Source organism: Nyctereutes procyonoides, unplaced genomic scaffold (genome assembly GCF_905146905.1).
Source record: "Nyctereutes procyonoides isolate TBG_1078 unplaced genomic scaffold, NYPRO_anot_genome, whole genome shotgun sequence".
Taxonomy (NCBI): domain Eukaryota; kingdom Metazoa; phylum Chordata; class Mammalia; order Carnivora; family Canidae; genus Nyctereutes; species Nyctereutes procyonoides.
In genome coordinates this window covers 19,218,869-19,226,309 of record NW_026575147.1, presented here as the reverse complement: position 1 = coordinate 19,226,309, position 7,441 = coordinate 19,218,869, and the positions used below count along the sequence as shown (strand labels likewise).

Genomic DNA, 7,441 nt, shown 5'->3' with positions numbered 1-7,441 from the left:
AGAGTATAAGGAGGGCAGCCCGGGTGGCTTAGCGGTTTAGCGCCACCTTCAGCCTGGGGCATGATCCTGGGGTTCCGGGATCGAGTCACACATCAGGCTCCCTGCATGGAGCCCACTTCTCCCTCCGCCTGTGTCTCTGCCTCTCTGTGTCTCTCATAAATAAAGTCTTAATAAAAAAGAGAGAGAGAGAGAGAGCGTGTATAATGGTACCCACTCCACCCCTCACAATTCCTTTGTAGTACAATAGTTGCCTCTTTGAAAAATGAGTGAATGACCAGAAAAACATGGGGAAATGAGTATTGTTGTGGAAGAGAACTGAAAGAGAACTGTGAAGGATGAAATACTTTTTTTCTAATGAGCATCTGCAGTTTCCAAATGTAAAAACAACTAGGATAACAGAGCAAACACTGTAATCAAGGCAGGTAGACGAATCTCCAGTATGTAATGACCAGTGAAAATTATGATACTCAGATGAGCCACTAGAAGTTACATCTATCTTTGACATTTATATTTCCATAGACTGATGATAGTTTACAAGACCATCATAGGCTTCATACAATACGCTTTTCTCAAAGGGACATGCAAAGTCTCATTCACCTATTTTAATTAAAAATTTTCTCTTATTTACTACAGAAAATAATTTGTGTACAATTATTTGATATATTTTTAAGGTAAGATCATATAAATTTTATACAGAATTGACCAAGAATTTATCTTATTTTTACACTCTTTGCCAGTAAAAAGCAGTCAGTAATACTTTATTTTCTACTCAATTCCTTCTTTAACAACCATATATTTTAGGAACTATTCAAACCTATCCAGAAAGTTTTAAGTAAATAATTGCATATAATGTCTACACCACAATTTTGCTTAATATGTTTTGTATGTATGTTGTATATCTTTTGAATAGCTGTAATATACTACCTTGATATATTTGCTAATGCTGGAAGTGTTTTTCAAGAGATTTGATAAACTTTACCTGATGTTTTTCTCCAACAGCTATTCATTATAAAAAGTTCCTGATTGTTTCAATTTCAAGTTTCCATTAGAAATTCAATGAGTTTTTCATCCTTAGTTATTCCTACTACTTGATCTATTAAATCTTTCTCTGCTTCATGTATCCTCAAAGTTCAACTTAGAAAATCAATCTTTATCCATGATTTTATATTTGTACCATCTAGCCTTTATGGTTAATTTCTAGTGGTATTTTTTAAAAGATTTTATTTATTTATTCATGAGACGGAGAGAGAGATTGGCAGAGACACAGGCAGAGGGAGAAGCAGGCTCCATGCAGAGAGCCCGATGGGGAACTTGATTCCGGGATCCGGCAGAAGGCAGACGCTTAACCGCTGAGCCACCCAGGCGTCCCAATTTCTAGTGGTATTATAGTTTGTCTTTTATAGGTTGTCTCAGTCTGGGATTACTTTATACATTTCCTCTTTCTCTAAACCCACTTTTTTTTTTGTCATCATGAATATATCCATTAAGCCCTTTGTCTAATTTTCCTGTGTGCTCTTGAGATGCTTTCCCAAGCTTTTCAGTGATCAAATCAGTGGCTTTACCAAAAGCTCATTGTTGTGGAATTCTAATGTATAGAATGTTCTCTATAGAAGCTCTATTTTGTCGTTATTTCCTTAAAACCATTTCAACTTACAGCAAATCTAATATGCTGTCTGCATACTATCAATCCTTTTAACATTCCTTTTTTTTTTTTTAATTTTGTTTATTCATGAGAGACAGAGAGGCAGAGACACAGGCAGAGGAAGAAGCAGGCTTCATGCAGGGAGCCTGACATGGGACTCGATCCCAGGTCTCCAGGATCAGGCCCTGGGCTGAAGGCGGCGCTAAACCACTGAGCCAGCCGGGCTGCCCTCCTTTTAACATTCCATGCAAAAGTAATGAGCCCCTTTATGACAATATAATCCAGAATTTCTAAGAACTCTACTATTGGCGACATAGTTCTGACCCTCAATATTCTGAGGAATTAATGATGAAAATAGTAGTAATATTTTCTTTGTAATAACCTACGAGGAGGGCAGACCGGAGTAGTGGTAAGGAACTTCACTACAAGTGAAATTGGCAATTTGAAGAGCATTTTATAATGCAATATTACTTCAGCTAGAAGCTTCTACTCTAATGACTTAGCTAATGCTCCTGCCTATAGTTCCTCCAGCACAGAGTCCAGATAATAAGTAACGTTCACTTTGTAATCAAGGTTTGTGGGATTCAGACCAGTTTTTTTGAACTTTGAAAAGCTCTCAGCTCACAGAACTAGGAGTGGGTAAGTGTGAATTGAAGCACTCTGCAAGATTTTGTGATATGAGAGTTATTTGAATGAAAATCTTGTATATTTAGAGCTCAGAAGAAGCACATACAGTGGTCTTAATCCTTGAAAATTTCTGTACGATAACTTGTTTCTTAGGGTTTTATCCTATTTGGGTGAGATTGACCTTAATCACAGTCTAACTTGTTTCTTGCCACCACAACTTAGTTTCTCTTCCTCTAATAGCTTCTAGGCTGATTCTTAGCAGAAAGTAAAAACAACACTTACTGGAAAGACAGAGTAATAAAGTAGATTCATCCATTTAAACAAGGCTGAACACTCCAACATTTTACTTGGATGAAAATATCTTGCTATTATCTATCTCAATTTTGTGCATGAGAAAAAAAGCTAAAAAAGGTCAAGCAACTTGCTTATGGTCAGAAAGTTAATAAATGGTTCAGTGAGACACAAACTAGCTCCAAGTCTGGTTTTGTGCAGTAGTGATATAATAATAAAATTCAGTAGAAACAGAATTATTCTTCACTGACCCCAAGTATGCTTACCTCTATACTGTGACTCAGAAATCTTTTGAGGTAATTAGCAGCTTTATTACGTGGAAAGAAGTCAAAGCCAGATGCCCTTGGGGAAAAATTAATCCTTTGCAGTAAAAGTGTGGTGACTTTTTCTACAGATAAAGCATTTACATCTCATGACACCTCAGCACTCCATAGGGGTAGTAAATGTATAACCTTTTCAAACCTTAAAAAGGCTTGAAAACCTATAACCTTGATCACCATCTTTCCAAATCCTTCCAACTTTTCAAAGGGTGACCACAGGCCTCGTCTAGTCAAAAGGGACAAAAGGAAACATTTCTTTTTACAACTATAATCTGAGCTGGTTAGTGTAAATAATGGTTTGGTCTCCAGCACTGGTTGCTGCAGATTGTGGGTTGGAATTCTATTTTTATATATGATCTGGCCATTGTCCCATTTGCATATTCAGTCTCTCATCTAGAATCCACTACAATCAAACCTTTATTCTCATCACTCTCCTGAAACTTCTCTTGTCAAGGCTGCCAAAAACTTTGCTAAACCCAATACAGTTCTTATTTACCCTCATTTAATCTAATCTATCAATGTTTTACAGTTAATCCTTTCATCTTCCTGGAAACATTTTCTTCCCTTAGTGAGGGAAAAAATAAATTCTGAAATGAAATAAAAATAGCTAAAATTAAGAACTCAATGAAAGAGTTTAACAGAAGTCACAGCTGAAGAGAAAACAGTAAAGTAAAATATGGGAAAAAGAAAAAATTCAAAATATAGGACAAGGAGAAAAAAAATGTAATATTAAAACACACAAACAAAAAATAGTAAATGGAGTGAGAAGGTGTATCTTATATTTTGGTTAGAGTCTTGGAAGTAGAAGAGAGAGAGAAAACAAGGCAAAGGCGATATTTGAAGAAGAAATGTTTGAGAGTTTTCCAGGCAATGTGAAAGACCCAAATCAACAGATTCCAGAAGGCCAACCAGTCTTATACAAGGTAAATAAAAGGGTATCAGTACTAGAGAGATCAGAGTAAAACTGCAAAAAATAAAAGACAGATAAAAAAATATTCAGAGAAAAAAGAGATTACATTCAAATCAGCAGCAGTCAGACCACTGACCGACTTTTGAAAAACAAAAATTGAATGCAGATATTTTCAATGTTCTGAGAGTAACTGCCTACTAGACTTACATACTTAATAAAAGTCTTCAATAATTAAAGTAAAATAAAGGCATTTTCAGAGAAAAAAAGCTGAAACAGTTCTTCCCAAACAGACTAACACAAAAGAAACTTCTAAATGATGTTTCTCAGGCAGAATAAAAATGATTCCATATGGAAAGACAGACAAAGAAAAAAATAAAGATAAAGGTAGCCATAAATGCATCTAACATTGATCATATAAAAATGTATAAATGGTCTTTTGGGGCCTAATACTCAGAATGAGTATAATATATGATACTGACTATATAATAGAATAATAATAAACTGATAACTGCATATGTATAGATGACATTAGATATTAAATGATAACTGCAGGGGCAGCCCCGGTGGCTCAGCAGTTTAAGCACCGCCTTCAGTCCAGGGCTTGATCCTGCGAACCCAGGATTGAGTCCCACATCCGGCTCCCAGCATGGAGCCTGCTTCTCCCTCTGCCTGTGTCTCTGCCTCTCTCTCTGTGTCTCTCATGAATAAATAAATCTTAAAATAAATAAATAAAAAATAAATGATAACTGCATCTATATATATATATAGATGACATTAGATGGAATAAAAGTATTCCAAGGTCTCTATACTGTCCAGGATGAGGGTAAGTGTAATAATTATTACTATGCTTGATAAATCAAAGGTTAAAATTAATTAAAAAAAGAAAATAAAGACTAATTTTTAAATTAATCACTGACAGAAAAGAAGCAAAGTGAAATTCAATGAAAAACATAGAAGGAAAAATGGATGTAAAGTATATAAAACAATAAAAAAGCTATAATAGTTCAAAAGATAACAATCCAAAAAGAGAAAGAAGTAAAAAACAGGGCCACACTCCTGAAGCCGCCATCTCTGCCGGAGGCCGCAGCGGGACCGGCGCCGGAACCAAGTTTCGCAACCAGTATGACATGACGTCACTGTTCGGAGCCCTCAGGGCAGGATTCATCAATTGAATATGCAATGGAAGCTGTCAAACAAGGTTCAGCCACAGTTGGTCTGAAATCAAAAACCCATGCAGTGTTGGTTGCATTGAAGAGAGCACAGTCAGAGCTTGCAGCTCATCAGAAGAAAATTCTTCATGCTGATAACCATTTGGTATCTCAATTGCAGGACTTACTGCTGATGCTAGACTGTTAGGTAATTTTATGCGCCAGGAGTGTTTGGATTCCAGATTTGTATTTGACAGACCTCTTCCTGTGTCTCGTCTTGTATCTCTAATTGGAAGCAAGACCCAGATACCAACACAACGGTATGGCCGGAGACCATATGGTGTTGGACTGCTTATTGCTGGTTATGATGATATGGGCCCTCACATTTTGCAAAACTGTCCATCTGCCAACTATTTTGACTGTAGAGCCATGTCCATTGGAGCCTGTTCTCAATCAGCTCGTACTTACTTGGAGAGACATATGTCTGGGTTTATGGAGTGCAATTTGAATGAACTGGTTAAACATGGTCTGTGTGCCTTACGAGAAACACTTCCTGCAGGACAGGACCTAACTACAAAGAATGTTTCCATTGGAATTGTTGGTAAAGACTTGGGAGTTTACGATTTATGATGATGATGATGTATCTCTGTTCCTGGGAGGTCTTGAAGAAAGACCACAGAAAAAGGCACAGCCTGCTCAACCTGCTGATGAACCTGCAAAAAAGGCTGATGAACCAATGGAGCATTAAGTCACAAACCAGTCTATATGTGTATTATCAAATATGTAAGAATGCAGGAGCCCTTACTGATGATAGTAATCTATACTTTGAACCAAAAAATGCAGCGTGGTCTTCTGGTATGTTTTAGGAATCGGCCCAGATGTGTTTTTCCCAAGTAACTTGTCTGAACTATATAATGGTGTGCATTTTTCTTTGAGAGGGTCTATATTTTCTAGAAAGTATAGTTATCTGTACTAATGTTTTTATATGAAGAACATAGTGTCTTTGTGGTTTTAAAGACAACTGTGAAATAAAATTGTTTCACCTGAAAAAAAAAAAGTAAAAAACAGAGATCAAGGAAGACAAATAGAAAAGAATAGGGATCCCTGGGTGGCGCAGCGGTTTAGCACCTGCCTTTGGCCCAGGGTGCGATCCTGGAGACCCGGGATCAAATCCCACGTTGGGCTCCCAGTGCATGGAGCCTGCTTCTCCCTCTGCCTGTGTCTCTGCCTCTCTCTCTCTCTCTCTCTCTGTGACTATCATAAATAAATAAAAATTTAAAAAGAAAAGGTAAATAATTAGCATTCAAAAGGAACAATTGACTTCTCCTATACTAGGTTCCTAAAGTTAACTTAATGTATGACTTTGACCATTCATTGTACAGTGACCTGTAGAGAGAAATTCTCTATTGGCCAAATTTCTCAACTTTCTGGTCCAATGTAATACACAGGAGATTCAAGAAAAGTTAATGAAATGGCAACCTAAAGAAGAGGATGAGAGATTCTTTGTTCCTCAAGTCTACTTCTAGGGATATATTTACATGTATCATGACAAAAGAAAACCAAAAGAATATAGGCATGCATGACAAAGAAGGAAAATATTTGGCCTTTTTCCAAAATCAATTTCCAAAGAAAGAAACACACACTGAAGTTATTCTTCATATTCTAGGACATTTATTTGCTAGTAGGTAGTGTCATAATATCAGGAGTTATGCACATGAGGGTGGCAAGAATATTAGTTCCAAATGTTACATGTCCCCAGCAACATACGAGAACTTGCTTTGCACCCCAGAGGAACAGCTGTGCACATCAGGCCAAGCGCTAATCCTTCCATGATCATAGTCCTGTCCCAGTATTCCCAGTATTCCCCAAATACTGCCCATTTTATTCTTTCTTTTCCTTTCCTCACCTGACTACAGTGCTGCCCCTGCCTGTTGGATCTTTGCATCAACTAGACTTACCCTTGTAATAAAGACTCAAGAGGTAGTAAATGAAGTTTCTGTTCCGGAGAAAAAAGAAAAACAGTCACATGTACTGGCCCGCAACCAAACCTGGAACACTCAGGTAGGAGGTGAGATGCTTGCTATTAAAGCACCAATATTCTTAGGTTAAGGTGTCCTATAGCTTGTTGTCCTTTAGTTTGTAACAAATCCAAATACTTCGTGAGGTTGCTTCTCTCACAACCCACAGCAGTCCCTAAGACTTCATCTACTGGGCTTCACAGAAATGGAGCTACCTGTCCATACATGGACTCAAAGACCACACAGGTCCCAACTACACTAAATAGCCTACTCTGAAGCCTGATTTGGGATGAAAGTGAACCTTAGGTGGGACCTGCTCCTTCCAAAGGGTACAAGTTCTCAGCTGAAGAATGTGCTCCTAGGACACCTCTTAAGATCGACTACTAAGAATTCCCATAAGACCAAACTTCAGAATGTTTTCTCCAGGAAACTTCATACAGAGGCATTTTGGTGGCCTTTATCCCAGCTGTCAGGAAACTGACTTG

General features: G+C 37.5%; 1 pseudogene; it reads left to right on the top strand.

The window, feature by feature from the left end:
- The first annotated feature begins 4,558 nt into the window (after positions 1 to 4,558).
- On the top strand, positions 4,559 to 5,686 carry LOC129501235 (proteasome subunit alpha type-1-like; annotated as a pseudogene).
- The last annotated feature ends 1,755 nt before the right edge of the window (positions 5,687 to 7,441 follow it).